General features: G+C 47.2%; 1 protein-coding gene across 1 annotated transcript in view; it reads right to left on the bottom strand.

Moving 5' to 3' along the window:
• The window catches only part of SH2D7 (SH2 domain containing 7), a 33155-nt gene that overhangs the window by 18065 nt on the left and 2812 nt on the right, over nt 1-12278 (bottom strand). The gene's annotated exons all lie outside the window — the stretch shown is intronic.

The following is a 12278-nucleotide window of genomic DNA, read 5'->3' as shown; positions in this document are numbered from 1 at the left end:
TCCTTATAGTGCGATATATGAGAATATAATGGTGTTACTTACTTTCATTCAGCCGTTTCTTATAAAAACAAAGTTTTATAATATGTAAATCAGGTCTCTACCAGCAAGTAGGGCGTCTACTTGCTGGTAGCCACCGCAAAAAAACGCCCCCTCGTCGTGTTGATTTGTAGGGCCAGCCGCGATCTCCTCCTCCGGGCGGCCCTGTCAGCATTTTAAAAATCGCGCGCCTCTGTTCATTCGGCGCAGGCGCTCTGAGATGAGGAGGCTCGTCTCCTCAGAACTCCCTCAGTGCGCCTGCGCCGATGACATCACCGAAAGAGAAAACGTCCTCGGCGCAGGCGCACTGAGGGAGTTATGAGGAGACGAGCCTTCTCATCTCAGAGCGCCTGCGCCGAATGAACAGAGGCGCGCGATTTTTAAAATGCTGACAGGGCCGGCCGGAGGAGGAGATCGCGGCTGGCCCTGTCAATCAACACGACGAGGGGGCGGTTTTTTGCGGCGGCCGCTACCAGCAAGTAGACGCCCTACTTGCTGGTAGAGACCTGATTTACATATTATAAAACTTCGTTTTTATAAGAAACGTCTGAATGAAAGTAAGTAACACCATTATATTTTCATATATCGCACTATAAGGAATGTAACTAGCCCAAAAAAAAAAAAGACTTTAGTGGGGTGACAGAAGCCCTTTAAGTATAAGACAGAACATGGGTTAGGACAGTGGTGGGATCATAAGCATTGATATGCCAAGGCTAAGCTGGTCGCAAACATGACATAATGTTGATGACACTGAACCAGGGTGCCGGGGTAGGATGACCCCTGTAACGTTGCATAATGTGGGTTGATGACATTGTGGTCAACAATTCGCAGCTCCTACGTGTGTATAAATGGCTTATGTGGGGTTGTCAGTGGGCAGAGGAACTGCCACAAGACAGTATCCCTCTTCTCCTGTATATAGGTGGAACGCTTGTATATGGGCTATCACATCCTGGTCCATGAGGTGCAGCTCGTGTGTATGGCTTAACCTCTGTGTGTGGGGGTGTGGGTTGGCAAGAAACCACCACTAGGAGATGCCCCCTCAGCTCCTATGTATAAACGGAGCGCATGGGTAGGGGATAGGGGGCATGCCACCCAAACAGGGTGCTGTGCCACCAAAAGTGGTATTTACATACATTGTCCCCGATTAGAGGTTAGAGGAAGGTGCGGCTGATGAGCCCATCCCCTGAACCAAAAATACTCACACATCCTGGAATGTCATAGCATTGCAACCTTGTGTTATCCAATGGTTAGATGGGGAGCTGCATGGATTGCCATGTGAAATCCTATATGAAACATGTGTAGCAAATCTGGTGATGGAGACCATTGGGTTGTGTGGTGTGTAACTGGGCTTCTTTTTAGAGCATGACTATCAAATTTGCCTCCTCTTGGAGGGCGTCTGATCTGTTCAATGCCCTGAAACCTTAGGACCCTTGGGTCCCCATTGTGGCAAGAAATTACGTGAAGTGCAATGGGGTGGATCCGTATTATTGTGGATTTTCCATAGTTTTTTGCCAATTCCCAGATGGTCTTTCTGACATATTTGGTCCCGCATGCACGTAAACCAGAATGGTGCTCTTACACTTAATGAATGAGTGTAAGTCATAGGTTTTGCCCGACCCAATGAAATCACAGGCTATGCAATTTCCACATCTAAAAGAAAAATCTGTGTACTAGGCGGTTACAAAAATTACGTCTTCGCCTGAAAGTGATAGCGGAGCATGTCTGACCAAATGGCCAATGTCTGGGTCTGCTTGTAAAATGCCCCAGTATCTCTTGAGGCTATTCCTCACCTCTTTGTGAGTAGCATCAAAGTTCCCAATGATGAGGGCAGGGCCTGACTCTTCGGGTCTGGGCTTTGGATTTAGGAGCTGTTCCCTATTAATAGAGAACGAGTGTTGATATGCGGTTTTTAGGATCTGTCTAGGATAGCCCTGTTTTTTTTAAATCTTTTTCTCAGATCCTCTGCTGCTTTCTGGAAGTCGGGTAATGTGAAGCAATTCTGTCGGATCCACAAGAACTGACTTTTTGGACACCCCTCTTAAGAGTGTGTGGGTGCCAGCTATACCACCTGATTAGACTGTTGGCAGTCGGTTTGTGAAACATATCCACACAATTCTCCTATCCCCTGCTTTGCTGATCCGTAAGTCCACAAAAGTGATGCAGTTGTCATGGATTTCTGCGGTGAAGAACAGGTCCAGGTCATTACAATTGAGGGCATTGACAAAGAATTTCCTATGATCTCCCCTTCATGAGGTCAGAATGTTGTCAATATAACAAAGCCATAGGTTAATGGGTGTTTGCTAAGGACACATACAGTGGGGTCCTGGCAACATCTCCAGTACTTCTAGGAGCACATTGTAGGTTTATCTAGACCGCCGTCTGGGCATTGAGTCTGTCCTCGATTGGTTCTTTCATCGGCATCCAAATAGTATTACAGCTCCAGAGGACATCTGTCTTGTGAGGGACTTGTCACAAGTACATGCGTGAATTGGATGTTACTCCACTTTTAAAAGTTTTTTCTAAATAAAGTTTATTATTTTGTTTTTAGAAGACCTATATACACCATTTATGTCTCAAGAATATGGTACATAACACAATATATCAAATAAAGTAAAATCTGGTTGTTGTATGGATCAGTACAAGAAAATGTAGACTAGCACATTCATGGTCACAGGTGTATATCCATCAAGCGAGCATGCAGAAAGCTAATAACAGAATAGCTGCACAACATTTCACATACAAACAATAGAACTGAGAAATGGGGATCATTCTAAATTAAAATGGTATTATAAAAAGTCACAAAAGTTCCAAACTGTGGTGTCACAATGGTTTTACCGCTGCGGGTCCCAGGAGTGAAGTGGGCTCAATTCCCAGTATCAGTATGCGTTTTTTTCGGGTCAGCGCGATTTTCCACTCCTCCCTCAAAAAGATCTTCCAATTATGCAAGCACTAGTGGGATGCCGTATACTCCAAATATTCCTCTCTCCACTACAGCTCCTGTAGGAAAAGCGCACCAATAGTGTAGCACAGTAAATGCTTCTCACCTGCACCTTTCCCTATTATACTCACAGCGGCAAATGGAAATCAGGCACCTCAGACACAATAGACACCACAATTCCTCTGATGTTCTTTTTCCTTAATTGTTCTATATAACATAAAATCTCCAATAGTGAAGAGCCGCTATTCAGTAGATAAAACCTTTTTTAATAATACACGCAAATGTAGGTAGACACACAAGCGAATAAAACAAATAGCAGCCTATTGCTCCTGCCCAATTGTGGTGTCTATTGTGTCTGATTGTGCCTGATTTCCACCTGCCCCTGTGAGTATAATAGGGAAAGGTGCAGGTGAGAAGCATTTACTGTGCTACACTATTGGTGCGCTTTTCCTACAGGAGCTGGAGTGGAAAGAGGAATATTTGGAGTATACGGCATCCCACTAGTGCTTGCATAATTGGAAGATCTTTTTGAGGGAGGAGGAATTAGTGGAAAATTGTGCGGACCCGAAAAAAATGCATAAAATGGTATTATACTTACTATAAATGAAAAAAAATAGAAGCTCTTTGCGCACATTTTTTGATCAAACATGTGTCGGGCCCATCTACCAGGTGTCAAGGTGGCTTCCGCAGACGGGTAGGAACCAGGTTCTAAGCAGAGTATAAATGGGGCTTCTGAGCAGAGTATAAGTGTAGCTGGTTCCTACACTGCCCTGAATATTGTAGGCTTAGGTCAGTCCAAGAGAGGCGGCATATTAGTGTTAGGTACCCATCTGCGGAAGCCACCTTGATGCCTGGTAGATGGGCCCAACACACATTTGATAAAAAATGTGCGCAAAGAGCTTCTATTTTTTCATTTATAGTAGGTATAATATCGTTTTAATTTAGAAGGATCCCCATTTCTCATTTCTATTGTTTGTATGTGAAATGTTGTGCAGCCATACTGTTATTAGCTTGTTGTATGGATCAGTAAGACAGCACCCATAGTCTGTGACTGGCCTATACTGTAAGTGGCATGCTTCATCTCACACTTCTAGTAGAGAATGGTTTGGTGGCACACAGAGTGTCTCACGGCTTTGCTATGTTCATGACTAGAGTTGAGCGAACACCTGGATGTTCGGGTTCGAGAAGTTCGGCCGAACTTCCCGGAAATGTTCGGGTTCGGGATCCGAACCCGATCCGAACTTCGTCCCGAACCCGAACCCCATTGAAGTCAATGGGGACCCGAACTTTTCGGCACTAAAACGGCTGTAAAACAGCCCAGGAAAGGGCTAGAGGGCTGCAAAAGGCAGCAACATGTAGGTAAATCCCCTGCAAACAAATGTGGATAGGGAAATGAATTAAAATAAAAATTAAATAAATAAAAATTAACCAAAATCAATTGGAGAGAGGTCCCATAGCAGAGAATCTGGCTTCCCGTCACCCACCACTGGAACAGTCCATTCTCAGATATTTAGGCCCCGGCACCCAGGCAGAGGAGAGAGGTCCCGTAACAGAGAATCTGGCTTCATGTCAGCAGAGAATCAGTCTTCATATCATAGCAGAGAATCAGGCTTCACGTCACCCACCACTGCAACAGTCCATTTTCATAAATTTAGGCCCAGCACCCAGGCAGAGGAGAGAGGTCCCGTAACAGACAATCTGGCTTCATGTCAGCAGAGAATTAGTCTGCATGTCATAGCAGAGAATGAGGCTTCACGTCAGCCACCACTGCAACAGTCCATTGGCATATATTTAGGCCCTGGCACCCAGACAGAGGAGAGGTTCATTCAACTTTGGGTAGCCTCGCAATATAATGGTAAAATGAAAATAAAAATAGGATTGAATGAGGAAGTGCCCTGGAGTCCAATAATATATGGTTAAGGGGAGGTAGTTAATGTCTAATCTGGACAAGGGACGGACAGGTCCTGTGGGATCCATGCCTGGTTCATTTTTATGAACGTCAGCTTGTCCACATTGGCTGTAGACAGGCGGCTGCGTTTGTCTGTAATGACGCCCCCTGCCGTGCTGAATACACGTTCAGACAAAACGCTGGCTGCCGGGCAGGCCAGCACCTCCAAGGCATAAAAGGCTAGCTCTGGCCACGTGGACAATTTAGAGACCCAGAAGTTGAATGGGGCCGAACCATCAGTCAGTACGTGGAGGGGTGTGCACACGTACTGTTCCACCATGTTAGTGAAATGTTGCCTCCTGCTAACACGTTGCGTATCAGGTGGTGGTGCAGTTAGCTGTGGCGTGTTGACAAAAGTTTTCCACATCTCTGCCATGCTAACCCTGCCCTCAGAGGAGCTGGCCGTGACACAGCTGCCTTGGCGACCTCTTGCTCCTCCTCTGCCTTGGCCTTGGGCTTCCACTTGTTCCCCTGTGACATTTGGGAATGCTCTCAGTAGCGCGTCTACCAACGTGCGCTTGTACTCGCGCATCTTCCTATCACGCTCCAGTGCAGGAAGTAAGGTGGGCACATTGTCTTTGTAGCGTGGATCCAGCAGGGTGGCAACCCAGTAGTCCGCACAGGTTAAAATGTGGGCAACTCTGCTGTCGTTGCGCAGGCACTGCAGCATGTAGTCGCTCATGTGTGCCAGGCTGCCCAGGGGTAAGGACAAGCTGTCCTCTGTGGGAGGCGTATCGTCATCGTCCTGCCTTTCCCCCCAGCCACGCACCAGTGATGGACCCGAGCTGCGTTGGGTGCCACCCCGCTGTGACCATGCTTCATCCTCATCCTCCTCCACCTCCTCCTCATCCTCGTCCTCCTCGTCCTCCAGAAGTGGGCCCTGGCTGGCCACATTTATACCTGGCCTCTGCTGTTGCCAAAAACCTCCCTCTGAGTCACTTCGAAGAGACTGGCCTGAAAGTGCTAAAAATGACCCCTCTTCCTCCTCCTCCTCCTCCTCCTGGGCCACCTCCTCTTCCATCATCGCCCTAAGTGTTTTCTCAAGGAGACATAGAAGTGGTATTGTAACGCTGATAACGGTGTCATCGCCACTGGCCATGTTGGTGGAGTACTCGAAACAGCGCAACAGGGCACACAGGTCTCGCATGGAGGCCCAGTCATTGGTGGTGAAGTGGTGCTGTTCTGTAGTGCGACTGACCCGTGCGTGCTGCAGCTGAAACTCCACTATGGCCTGCTGCTGCTCGCACAGTCTGTCCAGCATGTGCAAGGTGGAGTTCCACCTGGTGGGCACGTCGCATATGAGGCGGTGAGCGGGAAGGCCGAAGTTACGCTGTAGCGCAGACAGGCGAGCAGCAGCAGGATGTGAACGCCGGAAGCGCGAACAGGCGGCCCGCACTTTATGCAGCAGCTCTGACATGTCGGGGTAGTTGTGAATGAACTTCTGCACCACCAAATTCAGCACATGAGCCAAGCAAGGGATGTGCGTCAAATTGGCTAGTCCCAGAGCTGCAACGAGATTTCGCCCATTATCACACACCACCAGGCCGGGCTTGAGGCTCACCGGCAGCAACCACTCGTCGGTCTGTTGTTCAATACCCCGCCACAACTCCTGTGCGGTGTGGGGCCTGTCCCCCAAACATATGAGTTTCAGAATGGCCTGCTGACGTTTACCCCGGGCTGTGCTGAAGTTGGTGGTGAAGGTGTGTGGCTGACTGGATGAGCAGGTGGAAGAAGAGGAGGAGGAAGCCGAGAAGGAGGAGGTGGCAACAGGAGGCAAAGAATGTTGCCCTGCGATCCTTGGCGGCGGAAGGACGTGCGCCAAACTGCTCTCCGCCTGGGGCCCAGCTGCCACTACATTTACCCAGTGTGCAGTTAGGGAGATATAGCATCCCTGGCCGTGCTTACTGGTCCACGTATCTGTGGTTAGGTGGACCTTGCCACAGATGGCGTTGCGCAGTGCACACTTGATTTTATCGGATACTTGGTTGTGCAGGGAAGGCACGGCTCTCTTGGAGAAGTAGTGGTGGCTGGGAACAACATACTGTGGGACAGCAAGCGACATGAGCTGTTTGAAGCTGTCTGTGTCCACCAGCCTAAATGACAGCATTTCATAGGCCAGTAGTTTAGAAATGCTGGCATTCAGGGCCAGGGATCGAGGGTGGCTAGTTGGGAATTTACGCTTTCTCTCAAATGTTTGTGAGATGGAGAGCTGAACGCTGCCGTGTGACATGGTTGAGACGCTTGGTGACGGAGGTGGTGGTGGTGGTGTTGGTGGTACATCCCCTGTTTGCTGGGCGGCAGGTGCCAACGTTCCTCCAGAGGCGGAGGAAGAGGCTGAGGCGGCAGCAGCAGAAGAGGCCGAGGCGGCAGCAGCAGAAGAGGTAGCAGGGGGAGCCTGAGTGACTTCCTTGGTTTTAAGGTGTTTACTCCACTGCAGTTCATGCTTTGCATGCAGGTGCCTGGTCATGCAGGTTGTGCTCAGGTTCAGAACGTTAATGCCTCGCTTAAGGCTCTGATGGCACAGCGTGCAAACCACTCGGGTCTTGTCGTCAGCACATTGTTTGAAGAAGTGCCATGCCAGGGAACTCCTTGAAGCTGCCTTTGGGGTGCTCGGTCCCAGATGGCGGCGGGCAGTAGCAGGCGGAGTCTCTTGGCGGCGGGTGTTCTGCTTTTGCCCACTGCTCCCTCTTTTGCTACGCTGTTGGCTCGGTCTCACCACTGCCTCTTCCTCCGAACTGTGAAAGTCAGTGGCACGACCTTCATTCCATGTGGGGTCTAGGACCTCATCATCCCCTGCATCGTCTTCCACCCAGTCTTGATCCCTGACCTCCTGTTCAGTCTGCACACTGCAGAAAGACGCAGCAGTTGGCACCTGTGTTTCGTCATCATCAGAGACATGCTGAGGTGGTATTCCCATGTCCTCATCATCAGGAAACATAAGTGGTTGTGCGTCAGTGCATTCTATATCTTTCACCGCTGGGGAAGGGCTAGGTGGATGCCCTTGGGAAACCCTGCCAGCGGAGTCTTCAAACAGCATAAGAGACTGCTGCATAACTTGAGGCTGAGACAGTTTCCCTGGTATGCATGGGGGTGATGTGACAGACTGATGGGGTTGGTTTTCAGGCGCCATCTGTGCGCTTTCTGCAGAAGACTGGGTGGGAGATAATGTGAACGTGCTGGATCCACTGTCGGCCACCCAATTGACTAATGCCTGTACCTGCTCAGGCCTTACCATCCTTAGAACGGCATTGGGCCCCACCATATATCGCTGTAAATTCTGGCGGCTACTGGGACCTGAGGTAGTTGGTACACTAGGACGTGTGGATGTGGCAGAACGGCCACGTCCTCTCCCAGCACCAGAGGGTCCACTAACACCACCACGACCATGTCCATGTCCGCGTCCCTTACTAGATGTTTTTCTCATTGTTATGGTTCACCACAACAACAAAAATATTATTTGGCCCAATGTATTGTATTCAAATTCAGCGGGATATAAATTTGAGGCCTAGTATTTAGGCGCTGGGTGACCGGTATGGATTTACTAACAGAATTAGACTTGGAAATGCACAGTAGCGTGTGTGTGAAGTTATTCTGAATGACCCTATGTGCACCTTGAATATTATATACCCTTTTAGGGATAGATTTCAAATAGCTCTGATATAGCAGGAACCACTAAATTATGAAATTGCTAAATTGGGAATTGTACTTCAACCCAGAACAAAAAATGTGCTTTGACGGACACTAAATAACTTTCCCAGCCACAACAGTACAGCGGTAACGAGAGATTTAGCGGGATATAAATTTGAGGCCTAGTATTTAGGCGCTGGGTGACCGGTATGGATTTAGCGACAGAATTAGACTTGGAAATGCACAGTAGCGTGTGTGTGAAGTTATTCTGAATGACCCTATGTGCACCTTGAATATTATATACCCTTTTAGGGATAGATTTCAAATAGCTCTGATATAGCAGGAACCACTAAATTATGAAATTGCTAAATTGGGAATTGTACTTCAACCCAGAACAAAAAATGTGCTTTGACGGACACTAAATAACTTTCCCAGCCACAACAGTACAGCGGTAACGAGAGATTTAGCGGGATATAAATTTGAGGCCTAGTATTTAGGCGCTGGGTGACCGGTATGGATTTAGCGACAGAATTAGACTTGGAAATGCACAGTAGCGTGTGTGTGAAGTTATTCTGAATGACCCTATGTGCACCTTGAATATTATATACCCTTTTAGGGATAGATTTCAAATAGCTCTGATATAGCAGGAACCACTAAATTATGAAATTGCTAAATTGGGAATTGTACTTCAACCCAGAACAAAAAATGTGCTTTGACGGACACTAAATAACTTTCCCAGCCACAACAGTACAGCGGTAACGAGAGATTTAGCGGGATATAAATTTGAGGCCTAGTATTTAGGCGCTGGGTGACCGGTATGGATTTAGCGACAGAATTAGACTTGGAAATGCACAGTAGCGTGTGTGTGAAGTTATTCTGAATGACCCTATGTGCACCTTGAATATTATATACCCTTTTAGGGATAGATTTCAAATAGCTCTGATATAGCAGGAACCACTAAATTATGAAATTGCTAAATTGGGAATTGTACTTCAACCCAGAACAAAAAATGTGCTTTGACGGACACTAAATAACTTTCCCAGCCACAACAGTACAGCGGTAACGAGAGATTTAGCGGGATATAAATTTGAGGCCTAGTATTTAGGCGCTGGGTGACCGGTATGGATTTAGCGACAGAATTAGACTTGGAAATGCACAGTAGCGTGTGTGTGAAGTTATTCTGAATGACCCTATGTGCACCTTGAATATTATATACCCTTTTAGGGATAGATTTCAAATAGCTCTGATATAGCAGGAACCACTAAATTATGAAATTGCTAAATTGGGAATTGTACTTCAACCCAGAACAAAAAATGTGCTTTGACGGACACTAAATAACTTTCCCAGCCACAACAGTACAGCGGTAACGAGAGATTTAGCGGGATATAAATTTGAGGCCTAGTATTTAGGCGCTGGGTGACCGGTATGGATTTAGCGACAGAATTAGACTTGGAAATGCACAGTAGCGTGTGTGTGAAGTTATTCTGAATGACCCTATGTGCACCTTGAATATTATATACCCTTTTAGGGATAGATTTCAAATAGCTCTGATATAGCAGGAACCACTAAATTATGAAATTGCTAAATTGGGAATTGTACTTCAACCCAGAACAAAAAATGTGCTTTGACGGACACTAAATAACTTTCCCAGCCACAACAGGACAGCGGTAACGAGAGATTTAGCGGGATATAAATTTGAGGCCTAGTATTTAGGCGCTGGGTGACCGGTATGGATTTAGTGACAGAATTAGACTGGGATATGGCCAAAAAATAACCACACTATTGCTGGTTAAATGCACTTGGTGACGGGCGCAGCTTGCCCCTGATGTAGTATATGGCCAAAAAATGAACAGACTATTGCTGGTTAAATGCACTTGGTGTCACAGCTTGACGAACCACACTACTGAGGGTTAAATGCACTTGGTGACGGGCGCAGCTTGCCCCTGATGTAGTATATGGCCAAAAAATGAACAGACTATTGCTGGTTAAATGCACTTGGTGACGGGCGCAGCTTGCCCCTGATTTAGTATATGGCCAAAAAATGAACAGACTATTGCTGGTTAAATGCACTTGGTGTGATAGCTTGACCAACCACACTACTGAGGGTTAAATGCACTTGGTGACGGGCGCAGCTTGCCCCTGATGTAGTATACGGCCAAAAAATGAACAGACTATTGCTGGTTAAATGCACTTGGTGTCACAGCTTGACGAACCACACTACTGAGGGTTAAATGCACTTGGTGACGGGCGCAGCTTGCCCCTGATGTAGTATATGGCCAAAAAATAAACAGACTATTGCTGGTTAAATGCACTTGGTGTGACAGCTTCACCCTGATGTAGGCTTTAGCCAAAAAACAACCACACCATTGAGGGTTAAATGCACTTGGTGACAGGCGCAGCTTGCCCCTGATTTAGTATATGGCCAAAAAATGAACAGACTATTGCTGGTTAAATGCACTTGGTGTGACAGCTTCACCCTGATGTAGGCTTTAGCCAAAAAACAACCACACCATTGAGGGTTAAATGCACTTGGTCGCAGCTTGGATGCACTTGGTCGCAGCACCGCACAAGATACAAAATGGCCGCCGATCACCCCAGAAAAAAGTGACTGACAAACGGTCTGGGCAGCCTAAAAACAGTGAGTGAGCATTTGAATTTCAGCAGCTCAATGATGCACAGCTGCAGATCGATCGATTAATCAAGTGAAGTCCTTTGGAGGAGTTAATCTGCCTAATCTCGCCCTACTGTCGCATCCGCAACCTCTCCCTACGCTAATCAGAGCAGAGTGACGGGCGGCGCTATGTGACTCCAGCTTAAATAGAGGCTGGGTCACATGGTGCTCTGGCCAATCACAGCCATGCCAATAGTAGGCATGGCTGTGACGGCCTCTTGGGGCAAGTAGTATGACGCTTGTTGATTGGCTGCTTTGCAGCCTTTCAAAAAGCGCCAAGAAAGCGTCACAAAAGCGCCAAGAAAGCGACGAACACCGAACCCGAACCCGGACTTTTACGAAAATGTCCGGGTTCGGGTCCGTGTCACGGACACCCCAAAATTCGGTACGAACCCGAACTATACAGTTCGAGTTCGCTCATCCCTATTCATGACCTCTTAGAGTAAACCTTTACTGCAATACAACAATTGGCTTCTACATGTCGGTTTTCAACACATGTAAAAATGGGTCACAAAACACAAAACAAAATGACTGGGTCTATATGCATGGACATGGGAAAAGTCTTAAAAACTCCAGAGCACAGGTCCTGAACTATGCAGTATCTAGGCATAGTGTTCTGCTGGGCTCAAATCCAATAACCAGGGCAGCTGCAATACCTCTGACAACCTCAATGATCCTGTAACAGAGTCAGCCATAGTACCCCAGAACAGCGACAATTACAAAAAAGAGATCAACATTACCCCCATACTAATGCTTGTAACAATAATAGTCACAGTGCTGTTCTAAGAGCGCAGCTTTAGTGCCCTCATAGCAAGGTCGGTCACAGTGACCCCATAGCAGTACCTGTTAGAGTATCCCCATTTAGAAAGCATATAAAGGAACATGAGCCATACTAGTCAGTATGCCTGTGAGCGGCTGCTCTGCTCTATCTGACCTTTGTCTATGTCCTTGAATTCTATTCTGTATAATCAGTGACCAAAGGGCTTCTCAGAGGAAATCTCTAATTGTCGGTTGTGGGATTTCCTCTTCTATCAGATGTCCTCCTGGCTGTTTTGTGA

Source organism: Bufo gargarizans, chromosome 2 (assembly GCF_014858855.1).
Source record: "Bufo gargarizans isolate SCDJY-AF-19 chromosome 2, ASM1485885v1, whole genome shotgun sequence".
Lineage (NCBI taxonomy): Eukaryota > Metazoa > Chordata > Amphibia > Anura > Bufonidae > Bufo > Bufo gargarizans.
This window is presented reverse-complemented; position numbering and strand designations above follow the sequence as displayed.